Genomic DNA, 24,576 nt, shown 5'->3' with positions numbered 1-24,576 from the left:
TTCACTTTACAACGAATGGCATATCCAACGCTTTACAATGCAACACTATGGGCCGTTTTCCAACGCCGGAATTCGTTATCCAAACCCTGAATGCGTTATCCGACGCCGGAATGCGTTATCCGATGCTGGAATGCGTTATCCGACGCTCACCGCCACTGATTAACATGGGACTCGCTTTACAACGGTTTCATTATCCAACGCTACTTCCAGCACGGGTTCTGTTGGATAACCGAGGACTGCCTGTACTGTATTACTTTACATTGATATATTCTATGTCCATCTGCCCCATTCTATCACCCCCTCTATAGTAAGTTTGATGTAGGGATCTCCCTTTACAAATACTGTCCTAAAACATGTTGCAAGAGTTGTTGCAATCTTACAAAATCTCACTTATTTAGATCCTTAAAGGGGTTAACGAATACTGGGGAAACTAGTGATTCAGTTTCATAGTGAGATGTTCCCTCTGGTTCCACCCATGGGTGCATTACTCCATCACACACCTGCATCTTCTGCTTTCAACACTCTCCCAGGGCATTGAGGTGCAGTCAACTACAACACCCGACAACGCTCGCGCTGGCCTTCCCCCTATTGCTTTTGCGAAGCGCGGGGCACCTGTGAGTTGTAGTCCGCTGTCACACGCACCTATTATTTCTCCAGCTGCTCAAACCCTCTTTCTGAACTACATATCCCGGCGGCCAACGCGAGAGATGCGCGGGCTCCTCCCTGTGGCTGAGGTTCATACAGCAGATTCTGTGGGTACTGAGGTACAGACGGGCAAGAACTAACAGGTAAGAGGGTGTGGATAGGGGGGTACTCGCCGGTGAGGGGGGCAGCTTCTGGAGCTGGTATTCATGCTCATTACTTATCTCTCTGACACCACTGGTGGGATTTCACAGTGGAAGGGGTGGGGGGGGTGAGATAAGCCAATCCCTCATAAAGACCTCAAACACATGAGTACCTGGTGCCAAAGGTGTGTCCCAGATTTAGAATGGCTGGTTTGGGGGGGGGGGGGGGGGGGAGCTAATACTTAGGACCCCAAGTGACCCCTGTTGTTTATTTTCCCATCTGCTCAAATGAAGACTAATGCAATTAAAGTTGTGATCCTACATTGTATTTTAAGACCTTTTTTATTGTATTTTGTAAAGGGATATGCAATGCCTTGCTAAGCACCACTGAAGGAGGTAATGGGTGGGTGAGGTTATAAGCATAGGGCCCAGCACCGAAGGGGTTAACCCAGACAGAGATAGAGGAGAGATTATCTTATTTGTATGGTGCCGACCTATGCCGCAGCACAGTACAATGAGGAAAATAACATGGTGTGACAAGACATTTAATTTAAATGCCTTTGGGAAGAGCGCGTGGCCTCTGTAACCGCCCGCAACCCCCCCCCCCCCCTGGAAAATCTTGCACCCCCCAGTTGACGCAGCCCTGCTCTAGACCAAACCCGGGCCACCTGAGGGCAAGACCACCACATATGCAGCAGCTCTGCCTGCTGACCACATCCCCCTCGGGCAAAGAGGAGAGGTCCAGGAAACATCCTTGAGAGCTGCTTAGATGTCAAATACCACCTGTGCAGGCTATTATATGCATTACATTCTCTTTAATTGTGGTACAAATAGAACTTTTAGATACAGCCTCGAAAAATGTCCTCTCACTCGCCTTCTTCCAAGGTTCCGCCGAGGTCCACCTCCCATTGATACATATATTTCTTCTTTTCCTGTTACACATCTAAACCTATGGTTCTGTATAACCTGGATGTGGTTGTTGCTGTTGTTGTTGCGTCCGGTCCCCATGGCAGATTTCCTCAAATGATGTAAGTTGTATGTGTTGTGAATTGTTGTGTGAAACACCCCCCCCCCCCCCAATTGGAGAAATCTAATTCACGTTGTTCAATCCCTCTATTCAGTTTCAGGGATTCAAACAAGCTACATTCTGCTTTATCCATTAGATCAACAATTTTAGACACTCCCTTGGATTACCAGTTTCTAAAAACCTGTCTATTTAGACCTGGGGGCAAAATCGGGATTAAAGAATAGGGGTGTCATAAGGGAGTCCCTTCTAGTCAGGCGAAACTTCTCCATACAGACCTCCCACAATACAAAGGTTTGTTCCAATGTAGGCAGGCAAGAATGTACAGCATTTCTTATCTTGCCTTGGTTGCCACAATACTCCATGTGACGGGAGGGGGTAACCAGGCTATACAATAAAGGTAAAGCCCATCTGGTTACCCCTGAACCCGTGGTGTCCCTGGCAGCTACCTAGAACCATAAACCAGGGGTCAGGGATTATACATGTAAAAATAAAGTGACCCCTGCTTTTCCTGTTTACATGTTCCCTTTGCCCTAGAAACGTGAAACTTCTTGTGTGTAAGTTTTATGTGGGATATTTGGGTTGTTTGCAGGAGTTCGGTGGCCAAAGTTACCGGTAGCCTCCTAATTCTCCCCGACGTGCAGGCACCATTTACCGGTACACGGGTTGAATTACACTGGGGCTGCCCAGTGTACCCCAGACTCCTAGTTTTCAAGCCCAGATCCGTTTCCCTTATGAGTATGAAGTTCCCTTATGAGTATAAAGTATGGACATACTTTATTAAAATAGGTTTTATAATGTTTTGTGCTTTTACTATAAATGTCTATTCAGTCAGCCCAGGCATCCATATAGGTGCTGCGGAGTCTGGATAGACCTCGTAGTTCAAAGAGGAGACAGGATGTTGAGAGGTGTCGGGGTGTTAAGTGACCTGGGCAAGGCGGAGTACTGAGTCCGGAGAACAGAGACCCCATGCATGGAGGACCCTCTGGTCTGCCAGACTCAGTGGAGTCTGCCCAGTAGGTGGCAATGGGTTGACGGGGGGAAGCAGCAGAATGTTGGCGCGTTTCCCATTGGTCAATTGGAATGTCCCGCCCACAGGGCATCCCGAGCCGGGTTGGCACGCCCCCACCTCTGACATCAGCCAATGGATGAGCCCCTATTCCTATTGGCTGGCGGGGAGGAATTCCCACGCTCTGGTCGCTCTTCCTACTTCCATGCTGATCATAGAACAGCGGAAGGTATGTAAGGAGAAGACCCAGTCAGAGAACCAGACGATCTTGTGTCTTGGGCCGGTGATGCAAAGGCGGGCTTTTCAAAGTTGCTCTGTTGCAAATAGCAGAGCAACCGGCTTAAATTTTTGGAGCTAAGAAAGCCTGCCAAGCTGAGGCTAAGTAAGATGTGAGGTCCAAGTTCTCATTTTAGAACGTAGCGGTCGGGGCTAAGACTTTTAGACGAAAAGAGGATCAGGAGATCCGGGTGGATTTCCCGGTCAGGGTATTTGCCTAGTGAATGATCCCGTTATAAAAGTGTTAAAAGTCCTGGTCTCCCGTTACACTCCATCTAAGCTATAAGGATAAATAACGTCAGACTCCATTTCAACCCATCTCTTGAGTTTGGGATCCGCATGCCAAGCAATTATCTGCCCCAGTTGGGTCTGTCAATGGGAGACTCCTGGAGCGGGTAGGACCTTGGTGGCTGGAACAGCGGGGAGCAGGCAAGGATTGTTGGGGTCACAAGCTGAGGTCGGAGGCAGGCAGCAAGCAGGATCGTCGAGGTCACAAGCAGGGTTCGGTGGCAGGCAGCAGGATCGTAGGGGTTACAAGCAGGGTTTGGTAACAGGAAGGCAGGAGGAGGGCAGGGGAGCAGGAACAGACTAGGGAGCAGGGATCAGGGAACAAACGGGGACAAGCCAGATAACTAGCGAGGGCCTTTAATAAGCACAGGACTCCACATGGAACAGAAACAGGAATAGAAGCATTGGCATAAGGAGTCTGGACACAAAAGTAAGTCAAGGGAGAAGCAGGAAACTATAAGGACAGGAGCAACAAGGAGACAGACAGACGGAACCCCAGAGCAGACAGAAAGCAGCAACACACCCGGTGGACAGAGAAAGGAACTGGGAGAGAGGGAGATCTAGGAAAATATGTCAGGACTACTTCCTGACAGGGCCACCCTATAGTAAAACAACACACAGAACCCCAAGAAGCTCATTTTGGGAACCCCTGAGCCCCCACAAAAAGATATGTGTCATAAAGGAGTGCTACTGAGCGTGGCGGATGCATAAAACAAAGAACAAAAAAGCCCAATGCCACCTCCAATATGACAAACATACACAGTAAAATACTTATATATTCTCTTGAAAAAGGGTAATTTACTATAACCCTTTGGCCAAAGCGTCGTAAGCCTGTGAGCCACGACAAGGCAGACCCTGCTCACAGGTCCTAACACTACCAGATAAAATACTAATACACCTATACTAGGATTAACATTCTCATTTACCTCTATAGTAAGCCAACAAACACAGCAAGCCTAGTTCCACCGTATCTACCAGCTGTCTCGGGATCCTTTTACTTGTTCATGGCTTTTTATTAGCCCAAATACATTTTCCAATGTGGGACTGCAGATCCTGAATGACCCTTAATGGGACTTGCACTGCTGGGGTATGAAATAGAGCAGGGGGGCGCAAACTTTTTTTCCCTGCACCCCCCTGCTGGCTGTCCCCTCACTCCCGTGCCCCCCCCCCCAACCCCAACTTACCCGCGCTCCGGCGTAATGACGTCACGTTGCCATAGCAACGTGCCGTCAAATGTTGACGCCGCGTTGCCATGGCGACGCAGGGAGGAAGCCGCCGGAGCCACGGTAAGTTAGGTTTACAGAGGCGCTGCAGCTCCCCCGGCACTTAATTTAAGTGCCTTCGGGAAGCGCGCGGGGCCTCTGTAAACCCCGCACCCCCCCGTCGGCAGTCTCGCGCCCCCCCTGGGGGTCGCGCGCTACAGTTTGCGCACCGCTGAAATAGAGAATCCTGGGGAGTAGATTCATCATCACATTGTTAATCCTACCTCCCCACAAGATATTGTATTTGGCCCACTGTTTTAAGCCCTTTTTAAGTATGTCAGTCAAGGTGGGATAGGTACATTTAAATAAATCTTTATAGTGTGCCGGGATATTAACACCTTGGTATTTAACAGCTCTAAAGCAACATTTAAAATTTAGTGAAATCAGTTTAATATCTTCCTTGGCTAGGTTTATGTTCAGGGCGTCGTTTTTATCGTTTTTAATTTTGAAACCAGGGAGCTTTCTGAATCTTTCCAATTCCTGAAATAGATTAGTGCGTGAAGTAAAGGGTTTGGTGATAGACAACAAAATGTCGTCCGCGAAAAGCAAACATTTTTACATTGACTCCCTTATTTTCACTCCAATATCTTGGTTGGCCCAAATATGGGAAGTCCGGGGTAAAAGAGACGGCGCAAACAGGACAGGAGACAGGGGGCAACCCTGTCTGGTTCCCCCTTTAATAGGGAATCTATCAGAGCATGTTCCTGTACACAACAATTTTTCTGTTGGTGATGAGTAGAGTGACATGATTCCTTGTAAGAAGCTACCCGTGAATCCAAACCTATCTAGCACTGCATTCATGTAAACTCAGTTCAGCCTGTTGAATGTCTTTTCAGAGTCCAACGACAGGAGAGGAGCCTGGACTCCCAACTTTTTTGCATGTGCTATTAAATCAATTGCTCTACTGGTGTTGTCAGATGCCTGCTTGCCCAGGACAAACCCCACCTGGTCTGTATGCACCAGCGAGGGGAGATATTCATTTAGACGTACTGTCAGAATTTTAAAGAAAAGTTTAACGTTCACATTAATTAACGATCTTGGGCGGTAACTAGTACGTATCTTCGGTTCCTTTCCTTTTTTGGGGGAGGCGGGAAATGTGGGGCTGCAGCATATTAGGCGGGAACTGGGCTCCCTTGAGTATTGACTTATATAGTTTTAATAGCTGTGGGAATAGCAAGCCGGCAATTTGTTTTAATAGTATAGGTTCGTAAAACTATCCAGGCCTGGAGGTTTAGATGGTAAAGAGTTCTTGATTACCTCATAAATCTCCTCTGGGGAGAGAGGGGCATTTAGGGCCTGTATATTATCCTTGCTTAATTTGGGAAGGTTTGCTCCGCGCAAAAAGTTATTAATCTTTAATGCCCCCCCCCCTCCGTTCCTCCCTCTGTTCTTATTCCATCATATAATTTGGTGTACTGAAACTCTTGAGCGATCCGCTTTGGATTAGATTCTGTGCGGATCGTGTGTACTCTATGTAAGGGTCGTCTATTTCTCAACCTATTGGCCAACACCGAGTCAGGTTTATTGGATTTTTCGAAAAAGTTTCTCTTTGGCAATAACAGGGTCTTGTCTGAAGCCTGTGTTAGGCAGGTATTTAATTCTCTCCTTCGGGAGCTAAGCTCTTGTAGAATGACGTCTGAGGCCTTTTCCTTCTGTAATCGTTCTAGGTACAACATTTTCTGTTTCTAACAGACTTATTTTGACTTGGCTTTGCTGAGGCGGTGCTGATAATTTAACTCCTCACCAGCGCTTCATGTGCCTCCGAAGGGGAGGACTGCCAAGTGACACGGCCTGTGTTTAATTCAAAATAGTCTCGGATCTCTAAGGCGAGCTTTTCTACCACCTTCGGGGACTTTAGGAGGGCCTCGTTAATCCTCCAGGTGTAGAAAGGAGGCGCGTCAGTAAATTTCCCCACATTAACCTGAATATTTGCCGCTGTCACTCATCGACCAGGAGATAATCTAGTCTTGTATAGACCTGGCGTGGTGCTGAGAAAAATGTGTAATCCCTCTCCGCCGGGTGTAATTCCCTCCATACATCTACCAGACCTAAGGATCTCATCTGCTCCAAAAATCTCTAGGAGTCCTTGCATCCCCGGGAATGTGAGCCCTCCATTAATGGCTTTGAGCTATCCACCAAGTTGTTTAGGGTCAAAGCTCTTCCTAACATAAGTTATGGTAGGTAAAAAAAAATGACAAAAAAACGTCCACCATATAGCAAACAGCCAATGAAAATATCACTTGTGAGCACATTCACATATCTCAGACAGGTCTGCAATCTGCTTTTCGCCATTATCTTCTAGCATACAGTGCTTCCACTGCAGCAAGGGATTCTGGGAAATGACATGCAAATGAGCACACAGTGTCACTTTTTGCATCAAATCCATTTTAACATGGACCCCTATAAGGTTATGCTTGCCGCATTAACACAACTTTTCAGCATAGCCTGGGTTAATATGCAGAGCCAGTAAATTTGTAATTAAAGCATTCTACATGTTCTCCTGGGGGCAATATGTGGATCCTCAGATTTTTATGTAGGAGAAAAATTGAGGGGGGGGGGTTGTTTAGGATGGGAGAGGCTTGCGGATCGCCAGTATCCGCCTTACAAGGGAAATAGGGGATTGATTTCTGGGCAGGGCATAGGGCCCAGAAAATTTAGCCCTCTCACCCTGGGGCTGGGGAAGTACTGAGGGCTTGGTGTTTAGGGTCAACGTAGCGGAAGCCGTATCTTTTGAGACATCTCCTGAGTTAACGGATATCCACCTGAGGAAAAGCAAAGGGAGAGGGGGGTGGGGGGGGGGGGAAGGATGAGAATCATCTCCCTAATGGGTGATCGGAACATTCATATAACCAATAACATTCAAATGCACATGTTTTAACATTTAACATTTCTCTAGAACAGTAATTTCCAACCTTCTTTTTTTTTTTTTTTTTTTTTTTTGGTTAAGGAACCCTAAGTGAAATTTTGAGGAACCCCCAACCCTCTCTAATCACAACTCTGATAAGTTGCACTGTAAATTCATCTGTATGTGATACAATTTTCAAATGACCAGAAAATTGCATGGAACCTTTTAGGGATGCCCGGGGAACCCAGGGGTTCTTAGGATGTCTGGTTGAAAAACACTGCTTTAGAACATCAATCGAGTTGCTACGCCTTGAGAGAGAGCAAAGGACAGTAAATTCAAATCTTCTTGTGATTTTAGTCATGTTTGCACACCTATGTCTTTCGTGTTTTATATAAGGGGCTCCACATGCAGGCACGAGCCTCCCTACCAAGATAGAGATTCTGTAACGATATATTATTCTATTCAAAAGTTCTGAGATATTCCTTCGATTAAACTATATACAGATGTCTGCGTTTTCTCATCCTTTGATTTGTGTGTGTGCAAAGGTACTTGCATGTAAGTCTGTTGTCTGACTTTGAGTTTAGCAACCTCATGGTAGGCCGCGCACTGGACTCGGCCTGAGAAGGACTCACCATGAGTGGTGTACACCCACCACCAGGCCATCCAATTACCAAGCCGTTCTGCCAAAAGCTCCATCATCCTGTACCTCCGCTAGACGTCATCTAGTCTATACCTGTTTCCACTCCAGTCCTGGGTTACGCTGGGGCTTTGGGGTCTTCATTTGTAGTAGCGGCATGACTCCCAGGCTCTCCAGGAATCCCCCCCTCATTCCTCGATGGACTTAAGGGAGGCCAACATTCCTTTATGGGATACCTGGAGCTTGAATTGGAATCCCCAGCGGTACCTTATTCCCTTCTCCGTTAGGATCTCCATTATCGGACGCAGACTCTGTCATTTGGCAAGTGTGACTGGTGCTAAATCCTTGAAGACCTGCAAGCGCACCCATCCTCCGTGCGTCTGGTTTGGCTCTAAGCACTTTCCTCATGGCCTCCCTCATCTTGAAATAGTGTAGGCGCAGGATCATGTCCCCGAGTCTTTCTTCTGACACCAACCTTGGGAGTAGTGCCCTGTGGCAGCGGTCCATCAAGAATCCCTCTGCTGACCTATTGGAACTTAGTGAGCCGAACCAGTCCAGTAGGAATTCCACTAGCTCCTCCATATATCTTGGCCTGATACGACTTTTGTAGCTGAGCCACTTTTTGATCTGTATCATTCAGCGCGTCCGCTGTGACGTCCATTCTGTGTTCCAGGTGGTCTGTGCGCACTCCAAGAGTCGACATGTCCCGATTGACCACTGCTAGGGCCAGCTGCATCTCAGATCTATTTGACAATATCAAGACCATGCACCATTCATTTATATCTTGCTCTGTGTACACTTGTGTCCTGAAGTCAGGCTCCGTTTTGGAAGGCTGAATTCACACGTGGCGACGTCTCCATGTCCTATGCTCCCAATTCTGGGACTTTATCCTTTTGACTTATGGGATATTTTCGTAGCTGTCTCTGTGTTTTGAGCTACTCAGATATGTATTTATCTCTTAGTCATGTTGTACAATCTCCTTATTTCGTCCGTTCTGCTCGGGAGGTCTTCCTTCAAGCGGCCACCTTACTCGGCTCTCCGCATACGCCTCCAAGGTGTTTTCATTTTGAATGTTAAGAAATGTAAGTAAAATAGGGCCATTTAAAAATGTCTGTGTTTATTTTTTTTAGCCCAATTTTGATATGTTTATTATTTTTACCTGTGACGTTCCACGTGCCAGTGCACTGTCACCTATATTTTTACATGATATTGGGTGGGTGGGACATTTTCACAGCACAGAAATACGAACCAGATAAATCAGTTGTTGACACACAAATGAAGGACACATTCCTTGAATTCTGCTCAGTTGCTCACCCTGCAAAGTAATATTACCTAGTTAAATATACTCCAGGTCTGTGTGTTTAACTATTAGGATCTGTCCTGCTCCGCATGCAATCAGAATACAAAATGATATCGTAGATGAGATCGAAAAAAGACATATATCCATCAAGTTCAACCTATGTGTAGTTTTAAATGTAAACCTGTTATATTTGAGATATATATCTTGTTTGCAGGTGTCCTAGGAAGCAGACCATATCCTGTTCCCTTGTCTTCAGGGATCTCTGTGCATTGATTGTCCTAAATAACTTATTGGAAAATTTATTTGGAAGTGATATTTCTTTAAAGTCTTCTTTGTTGTTGGAGTCATCACAGATATTTAGCCATATTGTCTCCGCTTACCCTTACTTTATAGAGTGTAAGCTCCTTGGGGCAGGATCCTCGTTCCCTACTGTAACATTGTGTGGTAATGTTTGTTATCTTATTGTTTTCATCCTCCAACCCTCTTGTACTGTGCTATAGCATATGTTGGAGCATTATTGATGATGTTGGTGATGAGCAAAATCAACGACTACATTTAGAAACCTTTTTTTCCATCGTGCAAAATAATATTCGGCATAATAGGTCTTTTTATTTGTCACCCTAGGACATGGGGCGGCCAACTCCAGTCCTCAAGAGCCACCAACAGGTCAGGTTTTCAGGATATCCCTGCTTAAGAACAGGTGGCTCAACCGGTCTCTGCTTCAGCACAGGTGGCTCAGTCTTTGACTGAGCCACTGATTGAGCCACCTGCGCTGAAGCAGGGATATCCTGAAAACCAGACCGGTTGGTGGCCCTTGAAGAATGGTGTTTGCCGCCCATGTCCTTGTCCCATGCTATGTTATGAAAGGCTCCAGGAGTTTTTTTTGTTTTTTTTTAAATCAACTTTGAAGAAATATTGATTATACAGCTGATTTTGGGTTCACGTTTTTGTTGATACACAGGTGAGCCACATTTTGCTTTGCAGACCCCCCCCCCCCGGAGGCAGTGAAGCGGTTATAGAACTGACGGACATTGCGCTCTGTAACTCCTGACCTCCTGGACCTGGGAATCGGGGCGGGATCAGTTCATGCGTGTGTAATGTCTCGTTGTCTATGCTTGCTAAAGAAGCACGTTCCTGTTGCAAAGTGGAACTGCATCTTTACATTGAGGGACTGCAGAGCACTTGGGAGTATTAGTGACACTGTGGGTATTAGTATTCTTGTGCAGCATCACGTAATATTTCCCTACCTTTATCCTGCAGTTTTATGGCAGGCACAATAGGAGTTGGGTTGACATAGGCAAATATGACGCCTTCGGAGCACATTTCTGACCCACAATGCACTGCAACCAATGCAATATCCCACTATGCAGGTGCAAAATGTGATTTCCTCATATGAAACAACGTGGTGTCGTGGGAAAGGTGTATTTATATAGCGCCAACAATGTACACAGTGCTTTACAGAACTACAATACGAGGTAAAACATTAGAAACAATGGGGTGGTGGGGGGGAGGGGAGAAGGACAGAAGGGCAACAGGTACATGACAACATAAGGCAAAGTGAGAACCTGCCCCGAAGAGCTTACAATCTAAGTGGTATGCTGGGAGGCTGGCAAACACAGTAGGCGTAGAAGTGCAGTCGGGGGAGGGTATCTGGAGTCCGTAGTGGAGACGGAGAACATTTAATGAGGTGGATTTGCAGCTGGGATTTGAACTTGGAAAGTGAAGGAGCTTGAGGTATATTGGTTGGGAGAGATTATTGAGGGGTTTAAAGCAGCAATCCAAGCTGGCAAATGTTTGAATGTGTTTTTACATATGATCTGGACCTGAACCTCGTTAATTTCCGCTATGGGGAACACCTGCTTCCGGAGATACATGCCTCCATATGGGGAACACCTGCTTCCGGAGATACGTGCCTCCATATGGGGAACACCTGCTTCCGGAGATACGTGCCTCCATATGGGGAACACCTGCTTCAGGAGATACGTGCCTCCATATGGGGAACACCTGCTTCCGGAGATACGTGCCTCCATATGGGGAACACCTGCTTCCGGAGATACGTGCCTCCATATGGGGAACACCTGCTTCCGGAGATACGTGCCTCCATATGGGGAACACCTGCTTCCGGAAATACGTGCCTCCATATGGGGAACACCTGCTTCCGGAGATACGTGCCTCCATATGGGGAACACCTGCTTCCGGAAATACGTGCCTCCATATGGGGAACACCTGCTTCCGGAGATACGTGCCTCCATATGGGGAACACCTGCATCCGGAGATACGTGCCTCCATATGGGGAACACCTGCTTCCGGAGATACGTGCCTCCATATGGGGAACATCTGCTTCCGGAGATACGTGCCTCCCTATGGGGAACACCTGCTTCCGGAGATACGTGCCTCCATATGGGGAACACCTGCTTCCGGAGATACGTGCCTCCATATGGGGAACACCTGCTTCCGGAGATACGTGCCTCCATATGGGGAACACCTGCTTCCGGAGATACGTGCCTCCCTATGGGGAACACCTGCTTCCGGAGATACGTGCCTCCCTATGGGGAACACCTGCTTCCGGAGATACATGCCTCCATATGGGGAACACCTGCTTCCGGAGATACGTGCCTCCATATGGGGAACACCTGCTTCCGGAGATACGTGCCTCCATATGGGGAACACCTGCTTCCGGAGATACGTGCCTCCATATGGGGAACACCTGCTTCCGGAGATACGTGCCTCCATATGGGGAACACCTGCTTCCGGAGATACGTGCCTCCATATGGGGAACACCTGCTTCCGGAGATACGTGCCTCCCTATGGGGAACACCTGCTTCCGGAGATACGTGCCTCCATATGGGGAACACCTGCTTCCGGAGATACGTGCCTCCCTATGGGGAACACCTGCTTCCGGAGATACGTGCCTCCATATGGGGAACACCTGCTTCCGGAGATACGTGCCTCCCTATGGGGAACACCTGCTTCCGGAGATACGTGCCTCCATATGGGGAACACCTGCTTCCGGAGATACGTGCCTCCATATGGGGAACACCTGCTTCCGGAGATACGTGCCTCCATATGGGGAACACCTGCTTCCGGAGATACGTGCCTCCATATGGGGAACACCTGCTTCCGGAGATACGTGCCTCCATATGGGGAACACCTGCTTCCAGAGATACGTGCCTCCATATGGGGAACACCTGCTTCCGGAGATACGTGCCTCCATATGGGGAACACCTGCTTCCGGAGATACGTGCCTCCATATGGGGAACACCTGCTTCCGGAAATACGTGCCTCCATATGGGGAACACCTGCTTCCGGAGATACGTGCCTCCATATGGGGAACACCTGCTTCCGGAAATACGTGCCTCCATATGGGGAACACCTGCTTCCGGAGATACGTGCCTCCATATGGGGAACACCTGCATCCGGAGATACGTGCCTCCATATGGGGAACACCTGCTTCCGGAGATACGTGCCTCCCTATGGGGAACACCTGCTTCCGGAGATACGTGCCTCCATATGGGGAACACCTGCTTCCGGAGATACGTGCCTCCATATGGGGAACACCTGCTTCCGGAGATACGTGCCTCCATATGGGGAACACCTGCATCCGGAGATACGTGCCTCCATATGCGGAACACCTGCTTCCGGAGATACGTGCCTCCATATGGGGAACACCTGCTTCCGGAGATACGTGCCTCCATATGGGGAACACCTGCTTCCGGAGATACGTGCCTCCATATGGGGAACACCTGCTTCCGGAGATACGTGCCTCCATATGGGGAACACCTGCTTCCGGAGATACGTGCCTCCATATGGGGAACACCTGCTTCCGGAGATACGTGCCTCCATATGGGGAACACCTGCTTCCGGAGTTACGTGCCTCCATATGGGGAACACCTGCTTCCGGAAATACGTGCCTCCATATGGGGAACACCTGCTTCCGGAGATACGTGCCTCCATATGGGGAACACCTGCTTCCGGAGATACGTGCCTCCATATGGGGAACACCTGCTTCCGGAGATACGTGCCTCCATATGGGGAACACCTGCTTCCGGAGATACGTGCCTCCATATGGGGAACACCTGCTTCCGGAGATACGTGCCTCCATATGGGGAACACCTGCTTCCGGAGATAAGTGCCTCCATATGGGGAACACCTGCTTCCGGAGATACATGCCTCCATATGGTGAACACCTGCTTCCGGAGATACGTGCCTCCATATAGGGTGCCGTTAGCAGCTCTCCTCGGCTGCCAGGGATCACGTAATGGCTGCTATTTAAAAATCCTACGAGCCAATAGGGAGCCGGTACAGCATCGGGGCAGCTTCCTATTGGCCCACGTGATGCGGGAGCTTTAAACTTTAAAACCCAAGCTAGCTCAGTCGGAGCGGCTACCGGCACCTACTACGGAGGGAAGTAGGGGGTCCCTGGAGCAGAAATTAATGGGGGTCAGCTCCGGGGACCCCCTGCTTCAATGCTATATAAAAACATTTGCAAACAAATTTGTCGGCTTGGAGTGCTCCTTTTTAAGACGTTAGAGGGCTGTAGAGATAAGAGGTGTAAAGCGCGTAAGCACTATTCAAATAAATGATGAAGTAACTCTTACTCATTTGTGTCTTGTGATTTCCCTTTTGTCTGGACACACTGAAGTCTATATCATATCAATCACTTCTGTTTGTCTGACTCATAGTGGCATCATAATTGCATTGAGAACAATTTACCTGGGACTTTCACTTTGAAGACATTAGGTAAAGATTGTAAAGAAACCCTCCCGAGTTTTTGTTTACCATGGAAACGTTCTATTATTCACTAGTACTTCCTTCAATGTGAGCCACATTCTTCCAAGTCTCCGTTCATCTTCTACCATTGACACTTATTAACCCCTCCTACACCAGTACTTACACTTATACCAATTGCACATCTGTATTATCATACTGTATCTGTTTGCCCCACTGCATTGCTTAGATTGTAAGCTCTTCTGCGAAGGGACTGGCTCTTACAATGTTTCTGTTTATCGGTAGCACTCGCCCTTTTATTGACCTTTTTCGGTCTTGTTCAGTCCGTGTTCATAGCATTTTGCGCCCAAAGCCTCTACATGCTGCTACTCTGTACCTCAATTATCTAGCTGTAATTAGATTGTAAAATCATAACTACTTTGCATTTTGGAAGCTGCAGTGTTCCAAAAATGTATTTCCTTAGAGTTTGGTATTTAAAGGTGTCATTTAAATACAATGGCATTACAAAGCACTGGGCGTGTACTCAATACTGTACATGTGGTCCTCGCTTATCCGCCGGAATGCGTCCCGCAAACCGCTGTCTGATTGCGGGTCCATGTTAATCTGCGACGGTGAGCATCGGATAAACCGTTCCGACGGCGGATAACGCGTCCAGCCGGCTGCATTAGGCGGCGTCGGATAAGCCGTTCGGATAACGGACTGTCGGATAGTGGGGATTAACTGTATTTATAATCTTGTCTAATTTATTGATGAGAGAGCACAGGCAGATGAAGTGAAGCCCAAGTTCACATAGTATCTTTTATTGATCTGGAAGTCATTTATCCTACTTAAAAAGATAAGCGCATTCACAAAACAGCCGCCACTTGAACACTCTGCGTATTTTTCTACAGCCTCTGTTATTATTCACGGGCTGTGACTTTGATCGTGGGTTGGATGCATTTAATACGTTTATGGTGTGGGTCACAGTTCTGTTTTTAATTTGTGACCGTATGAGATGATTCAATTTCGAGCACTGGCAGTGCAGGGGTTAACCGCTTCATGCAAGTGCTAACGAGAGAGCGCAGAATGGCAGATACCCCAAGAAGGGGGTCATTACTCCAAGAGACAGGTGAGCCAACAACCCGAAAATGTCAAATGAGGGTGACATCCAGAGAATATACATGACGCGCGTGATCACGAGATTTCTGCCTTAATGTATCTTTCCTGGTGCTATATCTTATACATAAATAAAACGGGTGTCTTTTATGGTGAAGAAAATCTCAAAGCTCTGAAACATGATCGGAGCGTTTCCTTGTTGCAGTTACTGTATGATGTATTGTATTGTATTGTATGTCTTTATTTATATAGCGCCATTAATGTACATAGCACTTCACAGTAGTAATACACGTGGTAATCAAATAAATAATTAATCAAATTAATTATAGTAATCAAATGTATTGTATTGTATTGTATGTCTTTATTTATATAGCGCCATTATATAGCGCCATTAATTAATCAAATTAATTATAGTAATCAAATGTATTGTATGTCTTTATTTATATAGCGCCATTAATGTACATAGCACTTCACAGTAGTAATACACGTGGTAATCAAATAAATAACAGATAATATAAACAGGTCATGGGAATAAGTGCATCAGACATAAAAGTAACATTAAGGAAAAGGAGTCCCTGCCCTGAGGAACTTACAGTCTAATTATGATGTTTGGAAGATTCTCTTCTGATAACGGGGATAAGATTGTTTTCTATAACTGAGAGATGTAATCGTTTCGTAAATCACATTTTTTTTTTGTGTGTCCTTCCCAAACATGTAAACTTTGGCAGGTTAGAACAAGTCGTTATTTCTTGGCACAGAATATTTGTTATGTTGTGTATGTATGTGCGTGATATCTATATCTCACTCCTGCATTCTTAGGCCGCGTCCAAGCTGAGCGTCACCGGCGCGAACAAAAGGCCGTTCCTCAATGAGGGCGGCCATAGTGCGCGACGGCGCGTGCGGGATGGATCAGACGTTTTTTTTTTATTTTTGCTCGACAAAACAATTTGATTTTTGTCGCGTGACGGCCGGGTCACGTGAGCAGTTGGCCCAATGAGGGTGAAGCAACTCAATGACGTCATCGGCCATGCCTCCGAAATGTTTTCCCCCGTCGCGAGGATCTGTGGTCCACAGATCGCTCAGCTGACAGGCGCACGTGATGCCATTCGCTCCGTCGCAGGCGCCTGTACCATGGACTCGGCCTTACTGTGTGTAACCCCCCTTAGGGATTACTATGGCCTCTAGGAGTAACGCCCCTTCCCCATCACATGGTGTAAGGTGAAAAGGCAGGATCATAGCTCCTCCCTGCTCTGCCCTGTGATAGGGATGTCGTGGGGTGATTATATAGAGGGTGGAGAGGTTTCTAGAAGGCCAGGTCCCAGGAGGAGACAAAGCGGAGGGACCTCACCGTGTATATAGTTTCAAGTTTATAGATGGGGTCAGTATAAGATAGCAACCCTAGCAATTACTCAATACAACTCCCTGGATTCACATAAATTAAGCCTGTGGCTAGAAAGGGTTCCCCAATATGGAGCCTCAGGACACAGCCGGATCAGCCTGTTCGGGAGGATCCATAGCTAACTCTCACCCTAGTCTCACTTCACAAAAGTGGAAGTAGGGAAGAGGCAGGTAATTCCAGGCCAGTGAGTCTGATATCAGTTGTGGCTAAATGAATAGAAACATTGCTGAGAGATAGTCACTATCTGAAGTCCAGCAACTTACAAGATCCCAGGCAGCATGGGTTTTCTGGGGGTAGATCATGTCAAACAAACCTGATTGACTGGGCGACCAAGGTAATAGATCAGGGTGGGGCAGTTGATGCAGCTTACCTAGATTTTAGTAAGGCATTTGACACTGTCCCACATAAATGACTGATAAACATGTTACCATGCTTTGGATTGGACTCTAAGCTGGTTGAATGGATAAGATCAGTGTTTTTTTTAAACTTTTTTTTGGTTAAGGAGCCCTATAATGACATTGTGGAATTCTGAGCAACCCCAACCCTCTAATAGCGCACCTGAGATCAGATGCATTGAAAGAAACCCCAGTCATCTCTAATAGAATGTCTGAGATCAGATGCATTGTAAGAAACCCCAGTCATCTCTAATAGGATGTCTGAGATCAGATGCATTGTAAATGTAGCCATGTGTTAAAAATGGTATACAGTTCTCTCTCATGCTGGCAGTAAGCCTGGTAAGTATACAGGATTGCCAGCATCAATCATGGAGGTTTGCCCTCACACCCTGGTGAGGTGTCATATGTACATGAGGGGAGTGGTAACAGACCCTGTGTCCATTGTTAGTGACACAGGAGGTGGAGCCATTTCCTTGGTATATAAGACACAGCACTGCCCAAAGTTAGTGTGTCAACTGGTATTGGTTAAGTTGAAGGTCAAGTGTGATTCTACAGCAATTAGTCTGACCTGCAGCAGTAAGGCTGGCAGGGCCTACACTGTGTCCAGGGACCTGGCACAGGTGGTGATCTCCCTGAGGGGAGAGGTGATCCAACTCCATTGAGAGGGCAGATCTTCTGAACGGAGAGCACAGAAGAAGATGAGCGGCTAAGCTGTTTGCTGCGAGGGGCAGTCTGCCTATACCATCATCAATAAAGATGCCCTTGTTCACAAGAACCCCAATGTGTGAGTGTAAAGTTACTCCACAGCGGAAGGCACCACCAAGAAGGAGTTCCTCATCAGAACCATCTCCTTGCGGACGCAGAGATCTTGATGAGGTGGAGGCGCTGCACTGTATGTAGGTAGGACTCTAGCACACTACCTCAGCTGCCTGTCTGGGTTGACCTTCCCCACACAACATCATGCGGGAGACTCAGGAGTCCTGTTCCCAACAGGAGCACCACCAGACACAACCATGTAATGGGGACTGGTTAGACCACAGGGGCCAATGTGAGATTGGGGGGGTCAGCCAGGTTAGAAAGTCTGTTACATAATGAACCCCAACCCTCTCTAATAGCAAGTCTAAGATCAGATGCATTGTAAGGAACTCCAACCCTCTCTAATAACGTGTCTGAGATCAGATGTATTGTAAGGAACTCCAACCCTCTCTAATTACGCATCTGAGATCAGATGCATTGTAAGGAACCCCAACCCTCTCTAATAACGTGTCTGAGATCTGATGTATTGTAAAGTCTTCTCTATTTGGTACAATTTTCAAATCACATGAAAATTGCAGGGAACCCTTTAGGGATACCCGGGGAACTCATGCGTTCCTAGGAACCCCCGTTGAAAAACACTGTATTAGACATTGTTTGAAGGATACGCGACCGGGAGTTGTTGTAAAGGGAGAACATTTGGAGGAAGGGGAAGGTGACCAGTGGGATACCTCGGGGTCTGTACTGGGACCGGTACACTTCCATACCTTTTATAAGTGACATTACAAATGGTCTGCAGGTGAAAGGATGTCTTTTCCAGACGACACAATGATCTGCAGCAGGGTTAACCATTTACGAAGGGTAAATAAAATGATTAATGATTAAGGTAGATCGCACAAACGTTCAATAGTGTGGCAACTACGAATTAATGCCGACAGTGCAAAATAATACAGTTGGGTCTCAAAAATCCAAAGACAGAATACAGAATTAATGACACTATATAATGTCAACTACTATAGAAGAAATGGCGAGGGTCTCTGGAGCTGAACGGTTTTCATTTCAGCTCTGGGATCCCCCTGCTTCCAGATATACTTATCTACGTAGTGGGTGTCGGTATCTGTCTTAAGTTTTTAAAGCCCCGTTCACGTGGGCCAATAGGAAGCCACAAGGGATGACATCACTGCTTCCTGCATTTAAACGCCGCCATTTGGTTAGGCAAACAAGCTCACTGGCTGCAGGTGCCGCCCCCCCCCACCCTACAGAGGCAAGTATATCTGGAAGCAGGGGGTCCCCGGAGCTGATATTAACACAGTTCATGTCCGGAGACCCCCTTGCTTCAATCCTGTAATAACAAAAAAATACAAATTATAGACGAGCAATGTAACAAAGCAATGTAACAAAGCTATGTAACAAAGCGATGTAACAAAGCTATGTAACAAAGCGATGTAACAAAGCTATGTAACAAAGCGATGTAACAAAGCTATGTAACAAAGCGATGCGAAAGTCAGCAGGTTGTGTAGGGGAGAGGTATTGGTAGCAGGTTGTGTAGGGGAGAGGTATTGGCAGCAGAAAGAGAGGAGGGGGGCGTCACTTCATAGATAATCGGTGAGACCTGACCTAGTGTTTGACTCTGGTGAAGATCATATCTCCAGGAGGATATGAATAATTCGGAGATGGGCTACTATGGGGCCTGATCTGCAGCAGGGGTGCTCAACTCCAGTGCTCAAGCCCCTGCCCCCAACAGGTCAGGTTTTCAGGATAACACCCAGCTTCAGCACAGATGGTTCAATCAGTCCCTGTTTCAACACAGGTAGCTCAATCTGTGCTAAAGCTTGGATATCCTGAAAATCTGACCTGTGAGGGAGAGGGGTGGTGGAAGTGGGGGGGGGGGCTTGAGGACTGGTTGAGCCCCCCTTGCAATATGGCAATGCAAACATGCTTGGGATAGACCTAAGGCTAAATCCTATTATTTGATCCTTGGCTCATTCGTATTTGGGGTCTGAGGTGTTACAGCAGATAGGAAAATGTACAGATTAGGGGAGCCAAGTTGTCCTCATCAGCTGTCAAATTCTGTGTCTCAGGATCGCGCATTGCAATCCTGGTTGACTGCCGGTGACTTGAATAACCGTTCATGAGGTGTCGGCACGCAATACCCACGTGCCAGAGGTTGGTGAATGACCCCCCCCCCCAACACCTCCGTACTGAAAAGAATGTATGCATACACTTAATATTTAAATATAAAGTCAAAAGCATTATCTGATGTGGTATCCCATGTTTGGGAATGCACAGTTGTGTCTCCAATACTTATAGATGGGTATGTCTTTCTGTTATACGCAGGACTTATTCATATGACTAAAAGTCAGGGCAACAGGGTGAGATATTTATTGAAACAGCCTCCCAGGGGTTAAACTGAGGCAGGTTTAGCAGGCTGCCCGGGGCTTTACCAGGGACCCCCCCAACCACTGGCCACACCTGCAGCCCCCTCTGATTCTCCTCCCAGTGCAGAGGAGATGTTGTTGGTGCGGATAGCAGCTTCTTCCTCAGCTGACTAATAACCGTGCTGTACGGAGATGAGTGGGACAGTTTTCATCAGGGTGTTGGCATTAAGAACCTAACTGGAGGGGTCGGGAAGAAGCTCCTACCCACGGCCGCAGTGTGTGTGCGTGCGTGCGTGCGTGCGCGCGCGCTTTCTCTGCAAAAATAAAATGATAAACATTTTAAATGTCCTTTTAATGACGACATCTCATTCATTTTTGAGTGCAACCAACTAAACATTTATGCCGATAGAAATCGGGATGGTGAAGGATTCCCATTTTGCTTGTTGGGCAGCACCGCCCGACAAAGCAAGATGCCATCTTTGTATGTGTGGGGCCCTTTTGACGACTCAAGTTCTGCACATGTGACCCCTATAGTATATCATGTTGCCTACTGCTGGATAAAGGGGTTAATTGTAACAGGGTTGAGGGCCTCTTACAATTGAAGGTTTAAACACTTTCACCGCTGGAGAGGCCAGGAACACATTGCAAAGTGATGCACAGAAAGTTTAAGTTACTGCGTCTAAAGAATACATTTTCCTCTCAAATAGTTTGGACTGGCCCTGGCACAATGCCAGCGGCCAACGTTTTTATTTTGTTCAGTGTTTGACGGGATTCATGGTGCCGCTCACACTGACTCCTGTTTGTTTTAGGGGTGAGTGTGCATTGTCTGAGAACCTGCTGAGCAATAAGACATTTCCACGCAGAATGCAACAGAACAGGGTCGGCAGGATTTCAGCATCCGCAGACTTTTTATCCCCCCCCCCCCCCCCCCTCCCCAGGAGGGACAAACGGGGCTTTCACCCTTTCATTGACAGAGGTGCCTGCAATGTGTGGCTGGCCCCTCTGGCAGCAAAAGGGTTAGTTGGTTTGCAGAAGGGTCTGTTCTGTGAAAGCTGAAGATTTAACTGTGCTCACAGATCTCCCAACACTCGGGTTCTAGGTCCCCTGCCTCCTAAATGAACACTTTGCATTATACAGTGGGACTGTGTATCACTATGCACTTGCCAGTTTAAGGCCTTGTTATGTCTCCTCTCACCGGCTTGCATGATCCTCACGCCACTTTCTCTGGACCACATCCCGCTGCCATCGAAACCTCACTAAGAATCGTAAACCCTCTTCCTCGGTAACACTTCTACCAATGCTGACCCTCCCTCTCCACAGTTTATCCCATTTACTCGCTTACACTCGAATCTAATATCTTTTTTTTCTAATATATAGCGCTGACACTGTATACAAGCACAACGAGCTCCTGCCTCGACAAGCCAAAGGAGATAAAGTGACTTGCCAAAAGTCACAAGGCGCTGACGCGGGAATTGTACACGGGTCACCTGTTTACCACTGAGCTGCTCCATCAACCCTTAATTTAAAGTCTACCCCCCTACTGGCTCCCTCTCTGCATATACACAGTAACGGAAGTGGCATGGCAGGCTTCTCTGGTAGGCGAGGGCTTACACAAGTAGTGGCATTATGCCTTATTTCTATGAAGTCCAAACGTGCGGTGCGAACCACGTAATATAAAGGATTGCACCATATTTATGCTGTGAGCGGGAGAGACATTTTTGTAACCCCTCTGCTACCAGTGGAATTTGCAATATATTGCTTTTTATAAGCTGCAATCCCACAGAGTCGGACAGTTGAATTTGTTAGGGGACCACTGAATGGGGCAGTGTTTGCCAATCAAGTGTTTTCTTAACGTTATCCCGCCCTGTCGTTATCAGAGAGACAATAAAGAGGTGGGTTGGGGGGGGAGGGGGACGACTCTGGCTATACGGCACTTGCTGATCACACAAAGGAGCAGGCACAGGAAATCCAACCCCTCCCAAGTCTCACTTTAATAAATACATTAAAACTACTTATAGGTGTCAGATTTGGGTAAAAAAAAAGGCAACAATTACGCAGATGAGACACCTAAACACGTCTCTGGAAGTAGTTCACTTCTGATGAGACATTTATACAGTACATGCTAGCCGGGGGCCACCGCCAGGACCCCTCGTGTCGGCGACATCGCCAGCTCCCCCACTTTTTCTGTTACACATTTCGCCTCCCCCGCTCACACACCTTGCACTCTCCCCCTCCCACTTTCTCCTCCCTCTCCCTCCTTCCCCGTCTCTCTCCCCCCTCTCTCTCGCAGCAAAATGGCCGCACGGCCAAATCTCCGATTCCGCCTTCCCTCTCTATCACTCATGCTCACTCATCATCTCTTCTCTCCCTCTCCCACCCCCTTTCCCCCTCTCCTCCTCTCTCCCCCTTCCAGTAGAATGATTTGGATTGTACAGGCGGTCCTCGGTTATCCGACACAATGCGTTACTCAAAATGGCATTGTAAAGCGAAACGTTGTAAAGCGAAACATGTTTTCCCATAGGAACACTGTTTAAATGAAAGGTTCCGTTCCTGAGGTCAATTTTTAACACTAAAATACACCAAATATTTTATGCAGGCAATAAGATATGCAGCACACACATAAATTATATAGTGTATATACTGTATTATATATATAATAAAACATAATAAATAATATATTATATAGTATAATATAATATTATATAGTATAATATAATATATACGCTCTTATGACGCTTTGCAACGTTGACACACATACACATAAACAACTTTGCAAAGTGTCGTAAGAGCGTTGGATAAGCCGTTTTGGCGTTGTAAAAATGAACATAGGTATGCATTGCATAGCGTTGGATAAGCCATTCGTTGTAAAACGAAGCGTTGTAAAACGAGGACTGCCTGTAGTGTCTCTGGGGCAGTGATGCTTCTTTAAAGGGTCAGTCCGTCCTAGGATGAGTGACCTTGAATTCAGTCGACCTGGGGCGGAAAAGCAGAACACATGAATTTTGACCAGGATGTCGATTAAGCAAAACTGTTATTTTAAAGGGATTGAATCTTTCTTGCACCGATTTTATTTATTGTTGCCTACTACGTGGGACTATCCTTTTAGCCAATATTTTATTTCATTTAGTAAAGTGCCAGAGCAATGACACACAAAAAAAAATAATAGGATGATAATTGGCAGACCACACTGTCATGGAGCCAGTTTTATCTAATAGTAGTGCAGCGGTTTCTAGTAATTAAGGCTCCTGTTCGGCCAATTCAATTGAATGAGCTGTAAGGTGTCTTATGGAGAGACTGCTCAGTAAATATGAGCCATAGTGACAGATCTAGGCAGCCTCACTGCATCATTAACCCATTGATATATTCCACCAAGTATATAATAGGTGACACTGCTCATGTGCATGTTATTTCCCAGAATCCCTGGCTGCAGTGGAAGCACTGTATGCGGGGAGATCATGAGTGGAAGCAGGTTTGCAGACCTGGCTGAGACATGTGAACGTGCTCACAGGTGCTATTTTAATTTGCTGTACTAAGTAAATAACAACCCCTAGTCTTTCAAATGGGATTTTCAGGGGCCAAAACCCTGGAAGAATGGGGATGTCAAAGGCAAAACAATAGCTTTTGTGGGGTCAGTGTAAAAAGTGTGGGAATGACAAGTCAGTGATTTAAAAGGATTACTGATAAACATGGATCCTGGGAGTTGGAAGTGGATGATAATTCTCAGCACCATTTACAGATCACTAATAGGCGGGATCACATTCTTTGGCCTCTAATCATGCATTTCCAGGATTTTTATTTGGCCCTTTCTGTGCCAAAGGGACCTCCCGTGGAAATCAATATTCAGTGGGGTATAAAATGTTTTCTCTGGTGCAGACCAGTCCAGTTTGTTTTCAGGTTTATTCCCGCCAACACCTGGCAGTGTTTTTTTAAAAAGGGTAAAGCAGTTTATACAATGTGTTTTTTGCTTCATCCCTTCCAGGGCTGAAATATGTGCAAAGTATGTTATTGCAGGATGTAAACGCGCTGTGATGCTGTTGCCCCGAGCTGGAGAGCCTTTCTGCCCCGCTCTCTGTACTAAAATAAAATCCAGCTCGCTGAGATGCACGGAGAAGCAGCCCTGCAGAAACCGCAGGGCTTCACAAAGCAGCATAACGTGTGTGATTCCAAGAAATGTCTGAATGATCCATCCGCCCCCTCACTTTCCTGCAGGAGATGCTTTTAATACCAAATATTATGACAGTCTGACAGACGGCAGCATATACAAGCGCTGCGCCCCAGCATCACATGACATGTTATCTGAAAGCATTAACCCCTGCACTGCCAGGTCATCGGGATCAGTGGTTCCTCGTACCTGTATGTAGCAACACAGTAGGGAGAGGGAGAAGGTGATATGATACCTTTT

The 24,576-nt window shown here is 46.8% G+C and overlaps 1 protein-coding gene across 1 annotated transcript in view; it reads left to right on the top strand.

Annotated features, from left to right (window-relative positions):
* The first annotated feature begins 723 nt into the window (after positions 1-723).
* LOC142496092 (thromboxane-A synthase-like) overlaps positions 724-24,576 on the top strand; it is an 83,562-nt gene continuing 59,709 nt past the window's right edge. Inside the window, 1 exon segment of the mRNA XM_075602486.1 lies at positions 724-788. The gene's annotated coding sequence lies outside the window, so the exon portion shown is untranslated.

This window comes from Ascaphus truei, chromosome 5 (genome assembly GCF_040206685.1).
Source record: "Ascaphus truei isolate aAscTru1 chromosome 5, aAscTru1.hap1, whole genome shotgun sequence".
Classification (NCBI taxonomy): Eukaryota; Metazoa; Chordata; class Amphibia; order Anura; family Ascaphidae; genus Ascaphus; species Ascaphus truei.
Note: the sequence above shows the minus strand (reverse complement) of the source record. Positions and strands in the feature narration are given on the sequence as shown.